The following is a 27464-nucleotide window of genomic DNA, read 5'->3' as shown; positions in this document are numbered from 1 at the left end:
CTTGTTACAGTACATGTTTGTTACAGCCTTGACCCATGTTGGATGAAGTGTGTAAACTCTTACAATCACGGGACACACTGTCTGTATTATGGATGTTTCTGAGTAGTGCCTGGGTGCACCATGCGATGCCCGGAACTGCTCCGTACTGTGGATGCGTCTGCCGGCTTCTTCCTTCATAGTAGCTTTCAGATGGAAACTGATTCAGACGTATCTTCTGTACCCAGCATGAAGTGGGTCCGAGCCCAGATACTAATGATGACTGCAGTGGGCGGGACAGGCTTTCACGTGTGGATTGTTAGTGTACACGGGAGACTCCCGCATTACCATATGGAATTCAGCAATGGCGCGGATGAGTCAGATTTACACCCTCTCCCGGTGACAATATACATATTATTCAGTTATTTAATAGACCAAATTTTCAATTGTTTTTTTTTTCTCATTTACCCACATTCCAATGTCCATGGGGGAAGCCTTGTTATCTGTGCAGAACAATCAATAACATATTCTGAATCTTCGCTTACTGATTTGTGATGACCCGTCACCGTGGCAGCACCTGACCGTAGCCTGGTGACTTACCTGGGTATCCAGTAAGTGAGGTCAGATAATCTGTAATGTGCTAAATCAGGGAATAAATAGTATGGTGACAGCAGGTACAGTCCGATATATAGGACCTAATCTGTCCATGAGTCGGTCCGCTCAGTATAGCTGTAAGTACAGTACATGCTGAGCAGCTTTATGTGACTGCTACAGTAAGTACAGCACATGCTGAGCAGCTTTATGTGACTGCTACAGTAAGTACAGTACATGCTGAGAAGCTTTATGTGACTGCTACAGTAAGTACAGTACATGCTGAGCAGCTTTATGTGACTGCTACAGTAAGTACAGCACATGCTGAGCAGCTTTATGTGACGGCTACAGTAAGTACAGTACATGCTGTCAGCTTTATGTGACGGCTACAGTAAGTACAGTACATGCTGTCAGCTTTATGTGACGGCTACAGTAAGTACAACACATGCTGAGCAGCTTTATGTGACTGCTACAGTAAGTACAGCACATGCTGAGCAGCTTTATGTGACTTCTACAGTAAGTACAGTACATGCTGTCAGCTTTATGTGACGGCTACAGTAAGTACAGTACATGCTGTCAGCTTTATGTGACGGCTACAGTAAGTACAACACATGCTGAACAGCTTTATGTGACTGCTACAGTAAGTACAGCACATGCTGAGCAGCTTTATGTGACTGCTACAGTAAGTACAGTACATGCTGAGAAGCTTTATGTGACTGCTACAGTAAGTACAGCACATGCTGAGCAGCTTTATGTGACTGCTACAGTAAGTACAACACATGCTGAGCAGCTTTATGTGACTGCTACAGTAAGTACAGCACATGCTGAGCAGCTTTATGTGACTTCTACAGTAAGTACAGTACATGCTGTCAGCTTTATGTGACGGCTACAGTAAGTACAGTACATGCTGAGCAGCTTTATGTGACTGCTACAGTAAGTACAACACATGCTGAGCAGCTTTATGTGACTGCTACAGTAAGTACAGCACATGCTGAGCAGCTTTATGTGACTGCTACAGTAAGTACAACACATGCTGAGCAGCTTTATGTGACTGCTACAGTAAGTACAGCACATGCTGAGCAGCTTTATGTGACTTCTACAGTAAGTACAGTATATGCTCTCAGCTTTATGTGACGGCTACAGTAAGTACAGTACATGCTGAGCAGATTTGTGTGACTGCTACAGTAAGTACAGCACATGCTGAGCAGCTTTATGTGACTGCTACAGTAAGTACAGTACTTGCTGAATAGCTTTATGTGACTGCTACAGTAAGTACAGTACATGCTGAGCAGATTTACGTGACTGCTACAGTAAGTACAGCACATGCTGAGCAGATTTATGTGACGGCTACAGTAAGTACAGCACATGCTGAGCAGCTTTATGTGACTGCTATAGTAAGTACAGGACATGCTGAGCAGCTTTATGTGACTGCTACAGTAAGTACAGCACATGCTGAGCAGCTTTATGTGACGGCTACAGTAAGTACGGTACATGCTGAGAAGCTTTATGTGACGGCTACAGTAAGTACGGTACATGCTGAGAAGCTTTATTTGACTGCTACAGTAAGTACAGTACATGCTGAGCAGATTTATGTGACTGCTACAGTATGTAATGCATATGCTGAGCAGATTTATGTGATTGCTACAGTAAGTACAGCACATGCTGAGCAGCTTTATGTGACTGCTACAATAAGTACAGTACATGCTGAGCAGCTTTATGTGACTGCTATGAGGCATGGAAGTAAAGCTACTAGACTATAACACAAGTCAGTATATAGCTGTATACGCACTGGATGATGTCTGTACCCAGCGGCATCCTCCGAGATGGGACCCGGTGGGGTGCTGGCATCGGCTAGTGCATACACACTTTTGTTAATGCCAGCCGCAACGAGCAACGGTGGGGGTGCAGGCTCCATGTTACATTGCTGACAAGTTGTGTGAGTGCACATCATCAGCATTGTGCGTACACACTAGACCAGGGGTAGCCAACTTCAGTCCTCAATAGCTACCAACAATTCACATTTTTCAGAGCACCTAGCTTGTGCACAGGTGCACGCATTACTCAATGACACATTTTAAAAGATCCATAGGTGGAGCTAATTACTTCATTTGTGATTCTATGTGGAAACCTGGAAAACACGCACTGTTGGTAGCTCTCGAGGACTGGAGTTGGCTACCCCTGCATTAGACTAGATCAGGCATTCCCAATCACGGTCCTCAAGGCACATCAACAGTGCAGGTTTTAGTGATATCCAGGCTTCAGCACAGATGGTTTAATCAGAATCCCTCAGATACTAATTAAGTCACCTGTGCTCAAGCCTGGATATCTACAAAACCTGCACTGTTGGTGTGCCTTGAGGACTGTGATTGGGAATGCCTGGACTAGATTTTGGTTCTGTTTTTCCGATCCATCGGTTCCTGCTAAAGTATTTAAAATGTCACCTGATGCTATATATGTCACCTGATACTATATATGTCACCTGATGCCACTTATGTCACCTGATGCTATATATGTCACCTGATGCTATATATGTCACCTGATGCTATATATGTCACCTGATGATAACATATTGGTGAGATTTAATAGGATGAGAGATTCAAAAAGTGAGAGATTTGGTAAGAAATCTCCAGGTTTTTTTAAAGCGGCAATCATTTACACTGCAAAACCAGTTTGATTTTGCCGTGTAAATGATTGCCACTTTAGAAAACTGGAGATTTCTTACCAAATCTCTCACTTTTTGAATCTCTCATCCTATTAAATCTCACCCATTGTATTAACTTCCAAAAATGAAGAGGATTTCCCAGATATTAGGGGATTCTAGCAATAAAACATTAGTATGGGCTGGATGGTGTAATATTATTAATGAAACTTCCTGTCGGCAGATGTGAGATTGAGTGTGACCTCACACATTAACCATATTTGCTAGTGGATAAAATCTAACTTATCTAAAATAACGACACGGACAACAGTAATGCCATTAAAATCAGTCAACCTTTTTATTTTGTAACATTTTAAATAACTATGGTGGCAGAGAGAAAGAACGGTCAGTTTACCAGTGACATAAGCCAATTGGCCAGTACACCACAATAGGCCAACTAGACAGTCAGTGGCCCTGACCCCCAGTAGGGTAGGTCACACTAGATCAGTGTATTAGAAAGAGGGGTGCCGGATGACTGCCCGGCAATCGGGATCCTGACGGTAAGTGTACCAACATAGGAATTGCGACTGCCGGTGCTCTGACATGGGGGATCCCAACTGACAGGGTCTATTCTCCCTTGTGGGGTCCATGACCCCCATAGAGGGAGAATAGAACCTGTGGCGAGCCACCGAGCCTGCAAGGGGCTTCTTTGCGCTCACCCCCTTGTCAGAGCACTAACTGGCAGTCGGGATTCCGATGTCGGTAAACTGACTGTCATGATCCCGATTGTTGGACAGTCATACCACACCCTGAAAAGAGAGCGCTCCTCCATAAAGCAGCGCATTAGCCACTGGACTGACGTTATTTCCCGCCACAGAGAGGTTGACCAACCCCAACAGGCAAGAAAAAAGAAAAAAAAAGTTTGGGCTAGGGTGGGTGGGGAATCCAGGCTAAAAGAGTCAGCCCCTAGCTAGCCTACAATCAAAATGTCCACATCTCCAGAACTATCGAAATAACAACCTGACTAATGCCAAGGAAGTAAGGGGGTGGGATGACTTGGCCCGAGGTGAAAACCTGAAAAACCTGAAAAAACTGCACGGAGAACACGAGCCAATAGTGTCACCGTGTATTCAGGAGAAAACAGGGAAAATCCCTCGGGACCCTCACCGCTAACGGTGACGAGTGGCAAATGCTCCCAAGTCTTGTCTATTCGTGATGTGGTGTAGAAAGTGGGGAAGCAGATCGTTGAAGGAGCCGCCCTGCCGATCAAGCAGGATTACACTATAAAAACTAGTGCATGGAGCAGCTGACTGGTCGACACAGGCGGCCCCAACCCCAAACCGCTAGCCCACCCCCACACCACCTGACGAATAGACCTATATACAATGATAGGCATTGCACCTCCTGCTGCGTTACTGATCGGAACGGCATCCTGGGCTGCAGTATCCGATCTCCTGTGACAACTTTGTCCAGCTCCGACCCAGTTGGGTCATGCAAGCCGACCATGGAATCTGCTCCGATCAGGTCTGAAAATCTCAGTCCTCCGAAGTAGATCCTGGCCCCATCTTTCACAAACAACCTCCATCCCCATGCCATCCCCAAGCAGCATCAGACTATCAATCACTGACTGTCTGATGCCATAGTTCAACCAATGTTGTGGACACATACTGTACATGGGCAGTATGGGTCGAACACATGCGCAGGGTACCAAATATCAGTACTTTACTGAATGTGCCACTACAGCTTTGGATTATGATTCAGGCCCAATATGCTAATTTAGTATTTGAGTTTCTGTGCCATCGGCCGCAGGAGTGTTGGAGAAGTGTAAAAGAGACAAATACCAACATGACTAATACCAAGTGAGGGGGGGGGGGAGGGGGTGAGATGACTTGGCCCGAGGTAAAAACCTGAAAAACCTGATAAACCTGCACGGAGAACACGAGCCAATAGTGTCACCGTGTATTCAGGCAAAAACAGGACAAAATCCCTCGGGACCCTCACCGCTAACAGTGACGAGTGGCAAAATGCTCTCAAGTCGTGTCAGCCCTAGGCCGCATGAGTGTGGGTGGGGTGTAGTAAAAATAATTACCAACCTGACTAATACCAAGTGAGGGGGGAGGAGGGGGTGAGACGACTTGGCCCGAGGTAAAAACCTGAAATTCCGGATAAACCGGCACGGAGAACACAAGCCAATATTGTCACCGTGTATTCAGGAGATAACAGGGAAAATCTCTCGGGACCCTCACCGCTAACGGTGACGAGTGGCAAAATGCTCCCAAGTTGTGTCAGCCCTAGCCCGCAGGAGTGTGGGTGGTGTGTAATAGAGGCAGCTGAAAGCTGATGGGATGGGATAGAGCGGTTGTGATGGTGCGGAAAGCAGAAAAGAGTGTAAAGAAAAGAGGAGCGAGAAGCAAACCCAAAATGGCCACAGGAGTGTGTGTGGAGTGTAGTAAAACCAAATACTAACATGACTAATGCTAAGTGAGGGGTAGGAGGGGGTGAGACGACTTGGCCCGAGGTAAAAACCTGAAATTCCTGATAAACCTGCACGGAGAACACGAGCCAATAGTGTCACCGTGTATTCAGGAGATAACAGGGAAAATCCCTCGGGACCCTCACCGCTAACGGTGACGAGTGGCAAAATGCTCCCAAGTCGTGTCAGCCCTAGGCTGCAGGAGTGTGGGTGGAGTGTAATAGAGGCAGCTGAAAGCTGATGGGATGGGATAGAGCGGTTGTGATGGTGCGATAGACAGAAAAGAGTGTAAAGAAAAGAGAGAGAAGAAAACCCAAAATGGGATAACACCTGTGAGGAGAGAGATAGAAGGAATTACCACGATGTACGGTGGAGAAGATCTTCATGTTCTCGGTGTATTCAGGAGATACGACACAGGACCGGCCACCGAGTGGACTGTCTGCGGCACACAGGACAGCTGGGATTTGAGTCCGTCCACACGTAGATGCAGCTCGGATGAAATCTGTGGCCACAGGGCAGAACTGACACCCGCTCTCCATTTTGGAACTCTATAATACAGATCACGCAGAATTGCGGCTCTTCATCCTCAGCAATAGTGCACGATGGAAATGCGCTGATCTCCAAATCCCAGGGTGCGACATTCTCCCTGGTGAGACGTATCTGCAGGTATTCGGGGTTACGACTGTCGCTGTCTACCTCCATGGCCAGGATATGCTGTCCGTTGACCTCTACAATCATGGCTGGTTGGTTAAGCTCACCGATGAACACCATTTCAGACGACAGGAAGTCTTGCGCGTTGATCTCAACAAAGATGGTCGACTCTGGAATCTGCTCGTGCATCTCCAACATCCTGTCATTGAAATACTCCCTCTCGAGCTCGTCTACGAGGTCTGCGTAATTCTGATGATGTTCAGCTGGAGGATCAGAGGCTCGATAAAGTTCCCTGGGACCAGGGATAAAAATGGGTGAACGGCTTCGGGCTCTGTTCTCCCTTTGAGATGTTCCGTCACTGGTTTCCTGACGAGATCTTCTTTGGCGCTCGGAGCGCAGCCTCTCCACAAAAACGGTCTGCGTAGAATCGTCTGAAAAGATATACCTTTATATTGTAGCTATAATTACTAGATAATTATTAAATAACTATTATTAATAAATAACATGTTCAAAGCAATTGCTGATCAGCAAATTGAGTTACAGCAATCACATTCTGAATATAATACTTTATTGTGTCAACAATACACTACAACAATGCACTGTCAACAAAAAATGACACACAAGTACCTGCACAAACATATCCCATTTCATTGTTTATCATTCAGCATATTAACAGCAGTTGGAAAAAAAACTGTTTAGCATGCGCTTTGTACGTACCGGGATACTGCGGAACCGTTTTTTCGATGGCAGAATATCAACAACCTCATAATTATGATTTGTCAGTGATGAGAGGCAGAATATCAGGGTTATATTTCAAGTGAGTTTTTGTAATACCCCTTTCACACCAGCAGAATTTCCCGGGTAGCGCTGGTTTGTTAGGTTCCCGGGCCAAACTCCTGGGAAAATTTGCCAGGATTTCAACCAAGCAGGGTTGTTCACGGGTTCAACCCAAGGTCCTGGCCGTTTTGAATGGGGTAGGGATTACTAACCCTGGTTACTGGTCCATGGTGCAGATGGTCAGGCTGGGGATCCACACAGGCGGCGGGCGCAGATGACAGGACAGGAGGTGGATGAAGATGATGCAGCTCTCCGGTGCCCTTACTCCCGCCGGAGAGCTGCGTCATCTGCACCTGCTGTCTGACCTGTGTGGATCACCGGCCTGCACCGAGGACCAGCAACCCAGGGTGAGTACTATTCACCGGCCTCCGCCACCATCCCAGCTACCCCTGCCTTCTGACGGCCTCCTCTCTGCCTCCTTCCCACACCAGAAAACGCAGAGACTTTTCTGGTGTGAAAGGGGCCAACCGGGGCATGATCCCTGGGCCGAATTCCTGGGTGGTTCCCTGCATTTTCTGGTGTGAAAGGGGTATTATCGTTTGTTAGAAAGATAACATTACAGAGCAATAATAGCCAGTGCCTACCAGATATAGTATGTGTGGATGGGGTGGCATGGGTATTATTCGTGCCTCTAACTGGAAATCCTTATTTCTAGAGTTATTTTTGTGAGGTTTTTTTTTTTTTTTATATTTGTCTATTTGCTATTTTGGCAACTAGATGAATACCTAGTGTCTAAACTAGAACTTGAAATCGCCAATAATCCACTACATCAGTATATGTATACAGAATTTATATGTACATTTTATTAAAGGTAAGCATTCAAATCAATTTAACATGACAAATGTTATTATTATTTTTGTTTAAGAATAAGATGGTGGGGACCTCAAAAATGTGTGTTTCTTTGGGCCTCTAAGAACCTCTGAAAGAGCCTGATAGTACCAGACCAGAACCCAGTGATTACCATACAGAACCACCATAAGTGTACCATGGAGTCGGCCTGTGTCACATGGGTCAGTGATTAATAATGCACCATGTCCACTTGAACCTGATTTACCAATCCCAACCACTTTGTGGTCAGGATCTGCGATCTGTGATCCCTAAACCCTTATAAGAGGGCTACCCTGACAGTCTATACCAGTGACGGCTAACCTTGACATTCCAGCTGTTGTTGAACTACACATCCCAGCATGCCCTGCATCAGTTTTAGCATAGCCAATTGGTAAAACTAGCAGGGCATGCTGGGATGTGTAGTCCAACAAAGCTGGAGTGTCAAAGTCAGCCCTCACTGGGCTATACCGCTCTAGCAAGAGCCGCAGCCTGACTGTTACCTGGAGCGTGCTGCCTTAACGGATTGTAGTGTTTGTGCGATCTGACCACTATATGAATAATATGTGTAACTAGGTAGCAGAGTATTGCCGGTTATATCTTGCTGAAACGTCTGGCAATGATTACTGATACACAGATGACTTAAACAATATGGGCGGTTCAGGAGGCAATGGCACCTTTTTAAGAGCTCAGCTCAAACATGATTGAACTCGGGCATGACCACTAATGGACAAGAGTAAAGGTGCATACACACTGAAAGATTTGAAGCAAGATGTGGACAATCCCGATCTCAATAGGAACAGCCTATTCAAATCGTTCCTTGCACCAGCCGATCATTAGGATTGGTCTATGATATTCCTAGCATGCAGGAAGATCATAGGCCAATTTTTTGTGAAGTGTTTCAAATCGTTTCGTGTGTACGCACGTTGAACGATTTGAAACCATCTGAAACCATGTTGGATCATTTCCAACATCGTTTCCAACATCGTTTCGTGTGTTTGCACCTTTTAGAATAAGCTATTCATATCTTTAAGTAGATACAATATAGTGGTATAATAAATTAGAATCTCTCCCGGAGCAGTGGTCATGCTAAACGAAATAATAAAGTTTTGAAAAATGATATGGCTGCTGATGTGGTCATTTGGTCTACAGCATGTTCGACATCATTAGGTCGACATGGGTCTAGGTCGACATAGAAAAAGGGGTACTTGTGTATTATAGCGGCGCCCCCGATGTACATCGTACGATGAACGCATCGCATCGCATGCCATGTACTGGATTTTGACCCCCTATACGATGAAAAATCGTATAAGCACCCTAAAGGGATACCTTCACAGGTAAACGCGTCCCTTCGTGGGCTTCACAGGTATCCGCGTCCCCTCGCGGGGCTCGCTGTGCTCGCCACACTATTCTATTCTCAACTCCACGCCGAGGTGGATAGTGGGGGTATGAAAAGGTCGTAGGATGCGTACCGCCGCCCCTCGCGGGCTCGCTGCGCTCGCCACGCTTCGGGTTTACGTTTATAGTGGGGGGGGTGGCGTGGGGGTGCATTTAAAATTGTAAGCACCCATTAGGGTGCTTATACAATGTTTAATCGCATCGCATCGTATGGCATTGTATGCCATGTACAATGGCATACAATTTGAAAATTGTATGCCATCGCACACTATTGAAGCAAATCGCGTCGCATCGCATACCATCGTATGCGTTATGGTATGCGATGCGATGGGCGCCGCCAAAATACACAAGTACCGAAAAAGGTTGACATGGTTCTAGGGCGAAAGGTCAGTAGTTGGACAGATGCAGTGCACTTTAAACTGTGTCCATGTCGACTGTGTTGATATTCAGGTAAAAAAAAAACAGTGAAAAACTCCATGTCGACCTTTTGACTGTCGACCTAGACCTTGTCTAACTAATCACCTGTCGAACTAATGACCTTTCGACCTAGAACCATGTCGACCTTTTCCCATGTTGACCTAATGGTGTCGACCATCATGCTGTAGACCAAATGATCCCAACCCCCCATTACTATAGCCAAACGGATTACAAAAAAGGGTACTTGTTTCCTAGCACGGCGCCACGATTTTCAATCGTATGGCATCTTATGCATTCTATCGCATCGCATGCCATATAGCCGCATGCGATGCGATTTTAAATTGTATAAGCACCCTAATGGTTGCTTACAATGTTAATTGCACCCCCATGCCACACCCACTATTAACGCCAACCCGAAGCGTGGCGAGCGGCGGCGGTACGCGTCCTCCGACCTTTTCATACCCCCAGTATCCACGTCGGCGTGGAGTTGATTTTATATAGTGTGGCGAGCGCAGCGAGCCACTGAGCCCGAAGCGTATTACTTTACTTGTATTGCGCTCGCCATGCTTTGGGATGACATTGATAGTGGGGTTGGCATTGATAGTGGGGGTGCTTTTAACATTGTAAGCACCCATTACGGTGCTTATACAATTAATAATCTTATAGGGGGCCATTTAACATTGAAAGGCTTATACAATTTAAAATCGTATCCCATGCCATTGTATGCCATATACAATGGTATACGATTTTAAATTGTATAACATCGGGTGCCATCGCGTCGCATCGCATACCATTGTAAGGCTTATGGTATACGATGCAATGGGCGCCGTGCTAGGAAACAAGTACCCAAAAAAGTATAACAGTGTGTAACAAATGAAAACATAAATTAAATATTCCAAACTGACAATGGTTCATTTAATATCAAGCAGGAAAACACCTTTATATGCTTTTAAAATAATGCAAATAACATTCTATATACCGTAATTATCGGTGCTAAACGTGAGATCCCCAAACCGGTGAAGCTGACAAATTACAGATAAATACAGAGGGAATGCCAGATGAAATGTTGAGTGGTGTGATAATGTCCACTGTTATGTCGACCTTGGCTCGTGTCAACCTTCAGTGATGGACCCAATGTATGTTGACCTTAGTGCAATCAGCCCATACCCAGAGTAACATCAGGCATTAGGAAGGAATCAGAGTGAAGGTCAGTGAATATTTCCCCAGGATGCTATTTACATTTTATATACTAATAAAAGTGATATTTTATGATTCAGTAAAAGGATCCTTAGTGCACCTACGAGAAGGCTTGCTAGGTGTTGTAGGTCCCAGCTGAAGCTGTGGGTAGCACCTCCCATAGAAATGAATAAAGACTGAACTATTGCAAAAACCGAGCTTGTAACATGACAGTTAGGGGCTAAAGGTAAAGGTACTTTATCTCTACCAGTCGCTAAAGCTTACCGCATCTCCCTGTCAGCCTGAAAATGCCAGGAGCTTTGGAGGCCTATGTACTAACCTTGGGATAAAGTGTCTAGTTATGAAGTACCGCCAGTCAGCTCCTCACTGCCATGTTACAGAAGGTTTGAAAATGACATTTAGGGACTGATTATTGGTACTTTGGGGTCTATGTACTAAGCCTGGGATAAAGGGTTTGGTTATAAAGTACCAGCCAATCAGCTCCTCGCTGCCATGTTACAGGAGGTGTTTGAAAATGTTAGTTAGGAGCTGGCGTGTTGGTAGATTATCTCTGTCCACATTATCTCTTTCCAAGTCTTAGTACATAGACCTCTTTGGGGCCCATTTATCAAAAGTTTTAGCTCCAGCCAATCCGCTCCTGTCATGTTTTTGAAAAATGGCATTTGGGTGCTGGTTTGCTGCAGCACCATTTATCATAAGCAATAGGTTTTAAGTGTCTAAAATGGATTTAAAGATTGTGCCCTGTATCTCTCTCCAAGATTTCATGAATCTCCCACAAAGTGAGGGTATTACATACAGCTCATGTGCAGCTAACCCCAACTGCCGCCCGCATGCCACACAGGCAGAGAGATATCATGGCATGTAGAAAGGTAAAGTGGGAGAGATAAAGTACCAGCCAAACAACTCCTATTATTATTAATGACAGAAGCTGGTAGTTTGGTACTTTATCTCTCTCCCTGCTGTTATAAATTGCCCCCTTAGATTGGACTAACTGCCCCAATAGCTCACTTACCTTGATCTCCTTGGCGGCTCCATCTCCTCTGGTCCTCCTGGAGCCGCCGTAACTCTCTTCTGCTCATCTCGATCTGAAATATAAGCACAATAACCACAACAAACAATGTCCAGTAAAGCTCAGGTGTTATGGGGCTCTGAATAGGATCCTGTAGAAAATCTGCTGGGAGTACAACACTAGCTGTCGCAGCAAACTAGCTCTCTCTTCCAGAAGCAGCTTCTCTCTTCAGTCTCAGGTACACCAACTGACAAATTGCTACAGTTGGGACAGCAACATGGCTGATCCTGCCAACACACTGAGGCCAGGCGGCCATATTTGTTACTGGCATTTATATAATCAGCTATGGAGATCTGTATTCTGGTGAATTAAGCTAACTATTGCTGCTGATTAGTTTACAAATGTGAAATGTACACAGGCTGTAGGTGCCCAAAACCACATTCATTGAATTGTGACATGTTTAGACCTTTTAAATTTGTCGACCTTCAGTGGTCCACCTAATGCATGCAAACCTATTCAGTGTGTGTGTGTGTGTGTGTGTGTGTGTGATCATTTTTATTAGCCTGGTGATGTTTTCCCCTTGGTTGTCCAGTAAGGGAGGCCAGATAACTAATGTTATGTTAAATCAGAGGAGAATAGCTTGGTGACAGCAGACACAGACCGGTTATAGGGCCAGATGCACTAAGCTTCAAAAGTGATAAAATGGAGAGCGATAAACAGCCAGCCAATCAGCTCCCGCCTGACATTTTTCAAACACAGCGTGTGACATGGCAGGTGGGAGCTGATTGGCTGGCTGTTTATCCCTCTCCATTTTATCACTTTTGAAGCTTAGTACATCTGGCCCATAGTCCTTAACTATGAGTGGGTCTGCTCAGTATAGCCGGAAGTACACACGTAGCAGCTTTATATGACTGCTGTGAGGGGCGGAAGGACGGCTACTATACCTATATAATGTGAGTGGGTCTGCTCAGTATAGCCGGAAGTACACACGTAGCAGCTTTATATGACTGCTGTGAGGGGCGGAAGGACGGCTACTATACCTATATAATGACACACGTCCATGTAACGCTTGTTTACATTAGTCTAGGGTGGCCAATCCTGGGATCGGCGGGATCCCGGGATTGGTCCCCAAAATGTCTGAGATTTCAATTCCACTCCAATTTCGGGATTGCGCATGGGCAGTCTAATGCCGGGCAGCGTCTGAACAACCGCTCACACGCTGCCCGTCTTTTCCCGACCTGCCGGAACTCTCTCCGCCCACCGCCTCAGCAGTGCCGCACATACACGGCGCGATTATTGCACCCGTTATGGGCTGGATCGCATCACATGCGTTTTGCGTGTGATGCAATCAGAAAGCAGTACAATAAGTATGTGCAGCGCATACTTTTTGTACTGTGCGATGCGATGCCTGTGGGAGCGCCATCGCATCGCACTGTGTATGGGCACCTTAACAGACCTGCTAAAAAGGTAATGTTACTGTAGTTCTAAATGCAGTTTTATTGGGGCATACTGTTTACATTTTCTGCACTTGCCGAAGTCGGCTCCCAGCCACCGATGAAATCGCTGGGCAGGGGTGTAAGTTCATCCCGGTCACATGGATACAAGCTGGAATTTGGTGCCCTCTCTTAAAGGAATAAAGTGAAAACAAATATTGTGCGTGTGAATATGTGTCAGCAGTCACAGCAGGCTTGCCTACCCTCCCGCATTCAGCGGGAGGTTCAAGATTTTTGCATGAGCCTCCCGCTGCCCCGCAATCCCCCTCCTTCCTCCCGGTTTTTTTGTAAGCCTCCATTGAATTTGGACTGCGCATGCGCGCGTCCTGAACTGGCCGGGGGTGGGGCCTGTATCGGGAAGTCGCACCGCTGGGTAGTTGTTGGTAGCGCCGGGGGCCGAGCTGCTGGGCACACAGACAGGAATTCCAGACTGTCTGTCTGTGCACTGGGAGAAGGAGAAATAGCAACCGGGGCTTCCTGAGGCTGGCCCCGCCCCCACACTGAGGCTCCGTGTGTGTCAGTCCTGCAGGCTGCAGCTGCTCTAGTCTCACAGCTCCTCGTCTTCTGCCTGTAATGTGATGACTTCCTGCACTGCCTGGAAGGAAGAACACAGCCAAGTGAGTGCTGTGGGAATGGGGGCTGTATATAATGTGTGTATGGGGGGGTCAGGTGTGTGTGTAATATAACGTGTGCTCACTGGTTGTGGGGGGTCTGTGTATAATTTAGTATTGTGTTATGTGCTGTGTGTTTTGAGTGCAATATGGGGGAGGGGAGCTGTGTATAATATACTATGTTGTATATGTGAATGTACTAGGTCCAATATGGGGTGGGGGTGTATAATGTACTGGGTGTTATAATGTACTACGGTGTGTTATATGGGGGCACACTTGCCTTCCCTCCTGCATTTTGCAGGAGGCTCCTGCTTTTAGCCCAAGCGCAGTGCCAGTATTCCGCAAAGCTGCCCCCTCTTACAATGTGGATTGCGCATGCGCAAGTTTAGAATAAATGGGGATGGGGATTGAAAGGATAGCTGGTAGTCCTGTGGGAAGAACACAGCATGTGGCCCCTCCCCAAGCAGTGTGTCAGTCACCATGCTTACAGGCTCACATCCCACTCCTGACACCCCTCCCTCACAGGTACCCCTCTCCTAACTTTCTCCTCACATCCCCCTGACCACCTACCCACTCCACAAATGTATCCCTCTCCTGCTAACTCTCATCACATCCCCCTTTACCCACGGCACTGAGGTTAGAGCCTCTGGTTCGTCTATTTTAGATGTACATTCTTCATTGCTGTCTCCTTTCCCAGGACATGACTCCGGCATGGACGCAACTTGGCAGCAGTTCCTCACAGTCACCTCCATGCTGCCTGGTTAGTGCTCTCTTCTGCCCCATCTCCGACTGGCAGGGGTGGCGATACCCCTTCTATCGCCGTCCGCGCGACCCCCCCTCCCGTCCTCCATCGATCTCCTCCTCCCCCAGCAGGTGTCACAGCAGGGAGGACATCCGGCTGCAGGGGGAGGAGGAGACGCAGAGGGACACTGACAGCCGCCGGGATGTGACGGAGACCCCCGCAGACCACATCACAGGTATCGCGGGGGTCTCCGTCACCGCAACCCGATGCCAGCCGCATATGTTAGTACATATGTGTATCATCGTGGCGGCTGGCAGGCGAGGGGCGGCGATGTATATTAATACATCCCTCCCTGGGCCAAATGTACTAAGCTTGAAAAGTGATAAGATGGAGAGTGATAAACCACCAGCCAATCAGCTCCTACATGCCATGCCACAGTTTGAAAAATGACAGGTAGGAGCTGATTGGCTGGTGGTTTATCACTCTCCATTTTATCACTTTTCAAGGCTTAGTACATCTCACCCTCTATCCCTGACATCCTTTTCTCTCTTCCCCCTCTCTATCCTGGACACCCTCTCTCAGCCCTTTCGGTCTCTTCTCTCACCTCCTACTCTCCTCTCCTTTTCACCCCCTCTCTATGGCCCTTATTCTGATTGACGCGTACTTTACCGCATACTTTCGGATCGCGTCTTTACGGCGTCTGCGCATGCGTGGAGAACGCAACGCGCATGTGCCACGCATTGACTCCGTACCTGTTCGGGCAAATCCCGTACAAAACTGTGCACCGCAATCAGTCGGGAAATATGGGCGTATTATGGGCGTCATGCGGAATGACACATGGGCGTAGTTTCAAAGTGGGCAAAACGGGGCGGAAACATGGGCGGACACGGGGGAGTACACTTATGTTGGGGGGGCGTACATTCGGATAGCACTCCGAATGCACGCGACCAAAAAGGGCAGAAATGTGCGGTGTCCACAAGTGTACTATTGCTTTGCGGACACCACTCGTTCATGCGGTAGGCGAACGTACCGCCTAATGACTACAAGCATTAACACCTGAACCCAATAGAATCGACTCCTTTACTCATTACTCACTAATAGGACGCTTGTCAGTGCTTTAATTGAAACCATTGCTGCTTCAATTGCTGTAAGGGTTAATGTGTGCAATGCATGTGTTAGGCATGCTTGTAAGGATATATTGGCATCTAATTGATTCCAATTCCAAATAAGAAGTTTTTTATGAGGATAGGTAATTGAATAAGTGGGTCATGTGATGTATTGCAGAAGCTACATAATAGTGGGTTGTTTGGCGTAAATACTCCGCTTACGTGCGGTAGCACCGCTTGGCTCCCGTTCGGATGCGGTATTCCCGAGCATACTCTGTAATACTCTGTAATACCGTGCAGAATCGGAGTGTTTCTCCCGCACACGCATGGTTTGTATGTCGTCCGTAAACACGCCCTGTTCTTAAAGAGTGAGTCCGTCCGAATGCGGAGGACACGTGGGCGTTTCTACGGACGATGGCCGCACGCGGCAAAACACCGTGGCGTACGGACCGCTCCGTAAGAATGCGGGAATATCCGCACCGATCAGAATAAGGGCCTATCTCCGTCGCCTTCTCACTCTCACCCCCCCACCCAATCTCTCTATCCCTGAGACCCTCTCTCTATTCCCTCTCTCTCTCAATCCCCCATCTCTCTATCCTTGACACCCTCTCTTTTTCTCCCCCTTCTCTCTCTTAGCCCTCTATCCGTTACACCTTCTCTCACCCACTCTCTATTCCTGACATTCTCTCATCCCCTTTCTTTCTTTCTTTCTTTCTTCCCTCTCTCACAGCACCTTTCTCTATCCATGACACCTTCTCTCTTATCCCCCTTCTCTATATCCCTGACATCATCTGTCACCCCCTTCTTCTCATGCCCCTCTGACACCCTCTATCACCCCATTTCTCTCTCCCCTCTCTCTCAGCCCCTTTCTCTGTCCGTGACACTCACTCTCTCTTTCACCCCAATTATATCATCTCCAGCAACTCTCAGTCCTGGGAACTCTCTCTCTCACCCTCTCTTTATCCTTGACACTTTCTCACTCTTTCTGCCATTCCCTCACTTTTCCTGACAGCCAAATTATTTATCTCTTATCTTTCACACACTCTGACACTCTCTCATTCTCCTCCTCACGTTTCCTTCATTTACCCCCCCCCTGACATTCTCTATCTCTCTCTTTCGCGCGCACGCACACACACGCTTTCTCTCTTTCACTTCTCTCTGTTTGTGCCTGATTCCGCCTGTCTCATATTCTAATAGGGTGGGACCTGCAGAGGAGATGTCTAGTTTAAACCCCCCCAAGGTGCCCTGTTTAAAAAAAAAAACAACCACAAGTCTACCAAATGTATAGTATGTCACATATACTCTATATAATGATGTATATGTCAGTATTATGCTCTGCTGTGTAATGTCAGCATGAGCCCTCATGTGTTATGTCAATGAGTAGCCCTGCTATGTGATGTCAGTCATGCTGTGTAATGTAGCTGTGATGTCAGGGAGTAGCCCTTCCGTGTAATGTAGCTGAGAGATCAGTGTGTAGCCAGTACTGCGCTTTGTACTTTCGTTTTTATGTGCCGCTGCAGGACACACCACTTGGTCACAGTAGACACACCCATATATGGAGATAGACACACCCCTTGGGTAGATTGTGACACGCCCCCTCAAGTGTGCTCTGCACAATGCTTTTCAGTGCAATCTATAATCTCCCTGAAACTAATTTTCAAAAGTAGGCAAGTATGTGGTAAGTGCACATGTGCAGAACACCCCCTGAGCATTGAGCAACCTGTGGGTGAGGACTGGAGCTCAGTCTGTATGTTGGTCATGTATGTGACTCCCACAGGGCTGCTGCATGGTGCTACTGGGGATATCTATGTGTATGGGCATACCAGTGTATCCTCAGCAGAGCTACTCTATGGCTCAGGTTGTAATATCTCAGCCCCAGTGCTGTCTGCATTATTATACACTGTATATTATCTATCTGCTTTCCCAAAGTGTGACACAGGTGTATATAGACCAGATTATAATCTATGGGAAGCCTCTGTGTGTATACTATATGTTCTCTCTCTCTGCTGCAGTAGCTATGCGCGCTTTGCTAAGTTCTATGATAATAAACACATGTGAGTGTAATGGTAAATATGTGCCCGGCATGCCAATGTGGTGAGATACAGGTGCGCCAAACCGTACAGGCTAGCAAACTGCACGTAGCCATTAGTGCAGATGTAGGATAACTGGGCATACTGTATATAGGCTGGGATCACTGCTGCGTTCAGGTGACACCAAGTACATGTACGGGATTGCTTGCTGGATGGTTATACCATACCTCCCAACTGTCACGATTACAGCGGGACAGTCCCGATTTTCGGGTCCTGTCCCGCTGTCCCACCCACGGCAGGCATTGTCCCGCTGCGGGGGGTGGCAGTTGGGAGACCCCCAATCTAGTAGAATAGATGCTGTGCGCATGCGCACAGCGTCTATGGTACTTGTGTAGTTTCACGGCGCCGGAAGTGCAGAGGCTCGCGTGCCGCTCTAGCTATGAAACTTGGCAGCCTGCCAGAGGCTCTGATTAACCGTGCGCGTGCCGCTCTAGCTCTGTCTGACTGAGCTTGTGCCGCACTAGCTGTATGTAAACAGCGTAGCTGCCGGCCAGCAGCAGCAGCAGCGCTGACAGGTCAATGTCACTGTGGCACTTGTAGTTCCACAGTGAAATAGGCAGCGCCTGGGCACCGCTGACAACGGGGGTATGTTAAAGTGCACACCCCGGCACAGCGATGCCGGCGCTTCTAAACTGTACGCGAGATTCAGACGCAACTGCGTTTGAATCTCGAGTCACATAGATAGCCGCTAAGAAGCCGGAAAGCCTGGATTCAGACGCTAAAGCGTTAGAATACAGGCGCCTTGCAAGCCGCAAAGGTGTTGGGGCTTGTAAACCCAGACGCAAATGCGTCTGGATTTACTTAGGTGAAGGGGTACATTTAAATTTAGACGCAAAAGCATTTAAATTTAGGTGGCCCTAGGGGAACACTATTGAAACCCACCCTCAGTGCCACTAGTGGACGCCACAGCTGTGGACCGTGTAAATCCCACTATCCACGGCCACCCGAAGCGTGGCGGTACGCGTCCTACGACCTTTTCATACCCCCACTATCCACGTCAGCGTGGAGTTGAGAATAGAATAGTGTGGCGAGCGCAGCGAGCCCGAAGCGTGGCGAGCGCACGCTGATACCTTCACAGCTATCCGCGTCCCCTCGCGGGCTTCACAGGTGTCAGCGTAAGCCCGAAGCGTGGCGAGCGGACGCTGACACCTGTGAAGCCCGCGAGGGGACGCAGATAGCTGTGAAGGTATGCGTGTCCCCTCGCGCGGCTCACTGCGCTCGCCACGCTTCGGGCTCTGTGGCTCGCTGCGCTCGCCACACTATTCTATTCTCAACTCCATGCCGAAGTGGATAGTGGGGGTATGAAAAGGTCGTAGGACGCGTACCGCCGCCCCTCGCGGGGCTCTCCACGCTTCGGGTGAGCGTGGATAGTGAGGCTGATTCAGGAACACATTCACCTCAGTGTCTCATACAGGGCTACTGCTGACTGACTACGCAAACTGCGTAGCTCCCTGACTGACTACGTAACGCTGTCCGCGCACGTCTAAGCCGAAGTGCCGGGAGTGTGAATTGAGACGCTAAATAAGTTAGCGTCTACATTGGGAACACCAGCGGTGTGCCGGGGTTTGCGATGTGCCAGGGTGTGCGATTTATAAGCCCCGTTTGTTTGTTTTTAAGCCCCGTTTGTCTGTTTTTTACACGATACACTTCATTACATTTGGCACGCGCAGCGCTACGCTACCTGGCAGGCTGCCAAGTTTCATAGCTAGAGCGGCATGCGAGCCTCTGCAATTCCGGGGCCGTGAAACTACACAAGTACCGCGTCTATTCTCGTATGAAAATGAGGTCGCGGCTAATTAGCATAAGCTGTGCCCTCATTTGCATACGCCCCACCCCCTATTTCCCCAACACAGAAGTTGGGAGGTATGTTATACAGGGATTATTGTCACATTAGTTATACTGTAGTCTAAAGTGTATACTGTATTATCTACTATCCTAATGGGGCATACACACAGGGGGCGGGATGTACTAAAGGGAAAATGTGGTAAAACGGGGGTTTTACCGCATTTCCCTATGTACCATTACCCGTCCGCCCCGTCTCCGCCTGGCAGGGTATCGCCACCTCTGGGTGGCGATACCCTATAGATGCCTATGGGCTTCTATCGCCGCCCACCGTCCTTGCGACCTCCCCCCCCCTCCCGTCCTCCATCGATCTCCTCCTCCCCCAGCAGGTGTCACAGCCGGGAGGACATCCGGCTGTAGGGAGGAGGAGGAGAGGCAGGGGGACACTGACAGCCGCCAGGATGTGACAGAGACCCCCGCACACCACATTACAGGTATCGCGGGGGTCTCCGTCACCGCAACCCGATGCTAGCCGCATATGTTAGTACATATGCGGTAGCATCGCGGCGGCTGGCAGACGAGGGTCAGTGATGTACATTAATACATCCCGCCCAGGGGGATATGAGGCTTATTTCTAAGTGAGAAAGTAGGGGAGAGGAGGAGAGCACACTGAGTGTCTAGGTCCACTCAGTGTGCTCTCCTCCTCTCCCCTATCCCTATTACATGTATTTTGATCTGTATTAGCTTAAAATCGTTTAGTCGGAGCGGTATGCCAGTTCTCACTGGACCGCTCAGTCAGAGGCGCTACTTGCGTGACGTCCGCAGCGCTCAGATCTGACTCCTAACAGACGGAGATCTCCGGCGCTGACTCTAACACGCCGGAGCTCCTCTGCAGGGTACACGTCCTCATTGACGCGGCTCTCCCTCTCATTTGAGGCGCGCAGTGCTGGTGCAGAGGTGGCAGATCTCACCAGACACGCACCGCTTGAGGGGTGACCCGCGGGGCACCATATTGCCTACCCTATTTGTGATGTGAAGTAATCTGATCAGTAACATCACAGGGGAACATAAACCCAGATAATTTTGTTACCAGCAGATCAGTAATAGGCGACTTAAACGCACAAAATTCCACTGTGGAAAACTGTACAATAAACCATTATTACTAATACATAGAATCTAACCAACATCTAGGAGGATATTGAGTTGGATCACACTGAGTAAGGATTTCTATCCTTTTTAAACCTACACTGTGTGTGTCTTTGGCCCTTATTCTGGTTGGTGCGGCCAGAGCCGCACACGGGGCTCCGGCCGCACAAACCAATCCCCGCCCACCCTACGGATCGCCACGGCCGTCCGTACACGGACGGCTGGCGATCCGCATAAAAATGGTGGAGGCGTACGCCTCCACCATGGTGGGAGCTGCCCCCTGCATTCGATGGTCGTCGACCATCGAAGGCAGGTCCGCACGCCCCGGCAGCTCCCGCAAGCTGAGACCACACGGACAATCGTCCGTGTGGTAGCTTGTATGGGGGCTGAAAGCTGACATCCGGCGACGTCAGCTTTCCGCCCCCATGAGTTGCGTCATGCCCTCATTACCATGCATACGCCCCGCGTTTGCATGGGAACGCCCATGAAACGCGGGGCGTACACATAGGGAAATGAGGGCATGAAGCCTCTCACGCCCCTATACGCCCCCTTTGCGGCGGACGAAATACGTCTGCGGCGAAGGGGGCTGCACATGCGCAGATTGACCTCTGCGCATGTGCAGAGTAAAAACATCGGCGGTACGGCCGCACGCGGGCCGTACCGCTCGAATCTGAATAAGGGCCTTTATGTGTCACTGTCTGTCTATATTTCGCTACATTCTTTTAAACATATCCAAATAAAAGTTAAATTTTACTTTCTTAATAACCTGTGCACCACACAGAGACATACTTTCTCTTCTTTCCAAAAATTGTCAAACCTGTGTCCAGTGGTAGCACACCCTCCCTACTCACGGTTAACCAACCGATGTACAAATACACTGAGGGTAAATGAGAACAATACTGCTTTGATAAAACCTGTGCGACTGATTGCCCCACGTTCCCCTTTCCCCAAAACTCATTTATTTCTAAGTGATCTGACTAGATCGCTTAGAAATGAAAAAAGGATCACTCCACGTGTATACCCTCTGGTGATGACGATTGCGCGGTCCCGCGCGTCGCTGTTGCCTGACTAGATTTACACTGCATCCAGTTATAAATCTAGTCATCGCCAGTGTTCTCACACCAGAGAACACTGGCCGTGACAGATTGTTCAGCACACAATGCTGAGCCATCTGTGCTTAACTGCAAACTTAGCGCAGAGGCTCACTTGCACTGTGTGTGCACAGCTTTAGGGATGGACGTCTTTGCAATTGATGACAATAGTGCAACTGCCCATTGATTGTGGCATACTATGCAATGGATGACCATCAATGTTTTTACCTATTGATGGTGATCCATTTTCTTTGACTGATTGGATTGTGGGCCAATCAAAACATGTAGGCGGTGCTTCATGAGTGTTGGGGCAGAGCTATGCTGGTGGTAAGGGTTGCTGGTCTTACTGTACTGCATATTAAAATAATAATAATAAAAAATATATATATAATTTATGTAAGGTGCTAAACAACATATAATGGTGATTCAATTGTTTTGTGCACCCGTAGCTCTTGCCTAATGTAGTGGGAGCTAATGAATTGTTCGCAGCACTTGCCCTGGTCTTGTCGGCTGCATTTTTGCGCCCTAAATAAACTAGATGCAGCTTATTGCCCTACTGTGCGTGAAGGGTGCGAGGAGAAATCCAGGTGAGGTGCAGCCTGGGAGTCGGGTCACCAAACAATTGACTTTGATTTTAAAGCTTGTTTGTCACTGAGCGTATGTTGCAGGCATGTCCAAAATGTGGCCCTTCAGCTGTTTTGAAACTACACATCCCAGCATGCCTTGACATAGTTTTAGTATTCCCTAATAGCAAAACTGTGGCAAGGCATGATGGGACTTGCAGTTTCACAAAAGCTGGCGGGCCATAGTTTGGACATGATTGGTGTATTGGGTTCATTAGCTGTTCACTAGCATTTTGCACAAACCACTTTGGCACATATGGAGATGTAATCTCTTTATTAGTGTTTTTATTAGTCTTGCACTCTACTATTACATATAATGCATGCCTTGACACCGTTTCACCGTTCGTGACACCCAAAATGTCGTTAAAATATTTGTTCCAACCAGATTGTTGCTCGGAAAATGTCCAAACTTTTTTTATTTCTTTACATTTTTGAAATACACAAAATGTTAAAATTGGATGTGAATTTCTACTTCATTTCCTTACATACAGGGAGCAACTTGTATCAGTCACCCCACCTTGACAAAGTGCCCAGCGAGGCATGAAACAGGTTGGAGACTTAGCTGCTGCCCGAAGTACCGACACGCCAGTCGCTGACGTCAGCAAGCCGCGCCCCGGGACCAAAGCCGCAACAGAAGATTCCACCCAGAAGCGGACAGCAACTGAGCTGAGGAATACCGCTGCCTCTGTAAGGTTAGGGTTAGTAGGGACAGCACGACAATCTCCCTCTCTCACCTCACATCCTCCAAAAGGAGTGTAAACATTATTTTACTAATACATTTTTACTTTACAGGTGTCACTCGTATAAACTTATCCCATCGCTCTTTTTTACCCCTCAGAACCTTTGCATTTATGAGAGCTGCTATACCATCAGTGCAGTTGATTTAACATTTTTCTCCTCACTTAGGATTATGTGCCACCGAAGAAGGACGGTGAATGTGAGACACCCAGCAGCAGCCGTCCCTATGTGTTCAGAAGAGGGATCAAGACCCAGGATTCCAAGACTGTGCCTTAACCTCACTCATTGATAAATGAGAGAGACAATGACCATAAGATCCTGAAACTCACCAACAAAATCATCCAGCTGCTGACCGGAGAGGTGACTGCTGGGAATAGGTCATTATACAGTAACACCGGGGGAGGTGACTGCTGGGAATGGGACATTATACAGTAACATCGGGGGTTGTGACCAGAGAGATGACTGCTGGGAATGGAACATTATACAGTAACACCGGGGGATGTGACCGGAGAGGTGACTGCTGGGAATGGGGCATTATACAGTAACAATAGGGGATGTGACCGGAGAGGTGACTGCTGGGAATGGGTCATTATACAGTAACACCAGAGGATGAGACCGGAGAGGTGACTGCTGGGAATGGGGCATTATACAGTAACAATGGGGGGGGGTGTGACCAGAGAGGTGACTGCTGGGAATGGGACATTATACATTAGCACCGAGGGATGTGACCAGAGAGGTGACTGCTGGAATGGGGAATTATACAGTAACACCGGAGAGGTGCCCGCTGGGAATGAGGCATTATACAGTAACATCGGGGGATGTGACCAGAGATGTGACTGCTGGGAATGTGGAATTATACAGTAACACCGGGGGAGGTGACTGCTGTAAATGGGACATGATACAGTAACATCGGGGGATGTGACCTGAGAGGATACAGCTGGGAATGGGACATTATACAGTAACACCTGGGGATGTGACCGGAGAGAAGACTGCTGGGATTGGGACATTATACAGTAACACGGGGGGATGGAAATGGGACATTATACAGTAACACCGGGGGATGTGACCGGAGAGGTGACTGCTGGGTATGGGACAGTATACAGTAACATCAGAAGAATGTAACCAGAGAGGTGTCTGCTGGGAATGAGACATTATACAGTATCACCAGAGGATGAGACCGGAGAGGTGACTGCTGGGATTGGGGCATTATACAGCAACACAGGGGGATGTGACCAGAGAGGTGACTGCTGGGAATGGGAGAGAGAGGGTGGAGAGAGAGAGGGTAGAGAGAGAGAGAGGGTGGAGAGAGGGTGAGGCGAGAGAAAGAGGGTGGAGAGAGGGTGAGGCGAGAGAGGGTGAGGCGAGAGAGAGAGAGAGAGTGAGGGTGAGAGAGAGTGAGGGTGAGGCGAGAGAGAGGGTGAGGCGAGAGAGAGGGTGAGGCGAGAGAGAGAGAGGGTGAGGCGAGAGAGAGAGAGAGGGTGAGGAGAGAGAGAGGGTGAGGCGAGAGATAGGGTGAGGCGAGAGAGAGAGAGGGTGAGGCGAGAGAGAGAGAGGGTGAGGCGAGAGGGTGAGGCGAGAGAGAGGGTGAGGCGAGAGAGAGAGAGGGAGAGAGGCGAGAGAGAGAGGGTGAGGCGAGAGAGAGAGAGGGTGAGGTGAGAGAGAGAGAGGGTGAAGTGAGATAGGGTGGAGAGAGAGAGAGAGGGTGGAGAGAGAGAGAGAGGGTGGAGAGAGAGATGGTGGAGAGAGAGAGAGGGTGGAGAGAGAGAGGGAGAGAGAGAGGGTGGAGAGAGAGAGGGAGAGAGAGAGGGTGGAGAGAGAGAGAGTGAGGCGAGAGAGAGAGAGGGTGAGGCGAGAGAGAGGGTGAGAGAGAGAGAGAGAGAGAGGGTGAGGCGAGAGAGGGTGGAGAGAGAGAGAGGGTGGAGAGAGAGAGAGAGAGAGAGAGTGGGTGGAGAGAGGGTGAGGCGAGAGAGAGAGGGTGAGGCGAGAGAGAGGGTGAGGCGAGAGAGAGAGAGGGTGAGGCGAGAGAGAGAGAGAGGGTGAGGCGAGAGAGAGAGAGAGAGTGAGGCGAGAGAGAGAGGGTGAGGCGAGAGAGAGAGGGTGAGGCGAGAGAGAGAGAGGGTGAGGCGAGAGAGAGAGGGTGAGGCGAGAGAGAGAGAGAGAGAGAGGGGGGGTGAGGCGAGAGAGAGAGGGTGAGGCGAGAGAGAGAGAGAGAGGGTGAGGCGAGAGAGAGAGTAGAGAGAGAGAGGGTGGAAAGAGAGAGGGTGGAGAGAGAGAGGGTGGAGGGTGGAGAGAGAGAGAGGGTGGAGAGAGAGAGAGAGAGAGGGTGGAGAGAGAGAGGGTGGAGAGAGAGAGAGAGAGGGTGGAGAGAGAGAGAGAGGGTGGAGAGAGATAAAAGGAGAGGGGGTGTGGAGGAGGGGAAGTGAAGGAGAGGAGGGGGGAGTGGAGGAGCAGGAAGGGGAGGGGGTGCGGAGTATAGGAGGTGAGCAGGAGGGAAGCGAGAGGAGGAGGGGAAGCAGAAGAGGAAGGGGAGCTGAGGAGTGAGAGGAAAGAAGAAAGGAAAGTAGGGGAGGGGGTGAGGAGTATTGGAAGCAAAAGAAAGGAGGGGGAAACAGGAAAGGAGGAGGGGGAGCGGAGGAGGTGGTTGGGGAGCTGAGGAGGAGGGGAGAACAGAGAGCAGGAGCAGATAAGAAGAGGGGGAGAGGAGGAGGAGAGGAGGCATGGAGGAGGTGCAGAGAAGGGAGCGCAGTGCAAGCTGGTGCTGGGTACCTCCTGTGACAATCAGCAGCGATGGTAGCGATGATTTTGCTGCCCCTGCTCCTGGGCAGACTGGGTCTGCTGCACTTTCTCTTCTTCTGTGCTAGTCATCTCTTCCTGCTCCATCTCCCCGGCGCTGGGTCTTCTCTTCCTGTACCCCAGCACAGGTTCACTGGCAGTCAGAGAGAGAAAAGTGTGGGGAAATTGGTGAGGAGAGCAAAAGAGGGGAAAGGGAGAGCTGGGGAGAGGAGGAGGGGAAGGAGGAGAGGGATCAGAGAAGAAGGAGCAAAGGAGTGGAGGAGGGGGATCAGAGAAGGAGCAAAGGAGTGGAGGAGGAGAGAAGCGGACATGTAGAGAAGTAGCACAGAAGGCACTGTGTACCTCTTGTCATTGGTGCTGCATGGTACATGATCAGCAGCGATTGAAATGCTCCTCCTCCTCCGACGAAAAGTGGTGGGGAGGAGAGAGAGAAGGGGAGCAGAGAAGAGGAGGAGTAAGAGGAGGGAGAGTAGAGGAGGAGAGGAGAAGGGAGAGCAGGAGAAGAGGAGAGGGGTGAGGAGGAGGGGAAGTGCAGGAGAAGAGGGGAGGGGGAGAGGGAGAGGAAGAGAGGGGAAGCGGAGAAGTGAGAGAAGGGGAGGGGGTGCGGAGGAGATGAGGTGAGCAGGAGGGAAGCAAAGGAGAGGAGGAGGAGGGGTAGTGGAGGAGGGAAAGAGATGTGGTAGCTGAGGAGAAGAGGAGCGGAGACAAGGAGAAGGGAAAGCAGGGGAGGGGTGAAGAGGATTGGAAGCAGAAGAAAGGAGGGGAAGCAGAGGAAAGGAGGAGCAGAGGAGAGGAGGAGCGGAGGAAGGGAAGCTGAAGAGAGGTTGTGGGGGAGGAGAGGGGGGGAGGAGAGGAGAGTAGGAGGGAGCGGAGGATGGAGAGTAGATGAGGAGGAGGTGGGGGAGCTAAGGGAAGGAGTAGGAGGAGTTATGAGGCTGCTGATCCCTGTGTGTGGTTATATATCTCTTATATATTTGGCTACATCTGTCACTCAAAGTGTGTCTGGAGCTATAACGCTGGGTGGAGCCTCTGACTCACATGATTGACTCACATGACAGAGAACCAGCCCAGTGAGCCCACAGACAGTGCCATACACCCTCTGCCTCTCCATGTTACACAGCAAAGACACAACTACTCACCAGACACACCAGGTGAGCGCCCCACACCTCTATACCTCCCAACATGACCCTCTCCAGGAGGACAGAATGCTCTGTTTGTGGACTTCCATCTTAATTTA

General features: G+C 48.9%; 1 long non-coding RNA gene across 1 annotated transcript; it reads left to right on the top strand.

Annotated features, from left to right (window-relative positions):
- Positions 1–23279: 23279 nt before the first annotated feature.
- LOC146055950 (uncharacterized) lies at positions 23280–24745 on the top strand. The gene is made up of 3 exons (XR_014469007.1): positions 23280–23388; positions 23603–24057; positions 24116–24745. It is a non-coding gene; the product is annotated as an uncharacterized LOC146055950 (long non-coding RNA).
- The last annotated feature ends 2719 nt before the right edge of the window (positions 24746–27464 follow it).

Source organism: Crinia signifera, unplaced genomic scaffold, assembly GCF_055691185.1.
Source record: "Crinia signifera unplaced genomic scaffold, ASM5569118v1 HAP2_SCAFFOLD_642, whole genome shotgun sequence".
NCBI lineage: Eukaryota > Metazoa > Chordata > Amphibia > Anura > Myobatrachidae > Crinia > Crinia signifera.
Note: the sequence above shows the minus strand (reverse complement) of the source record. Positions and strands in the feature narration are given on the sequence as shown.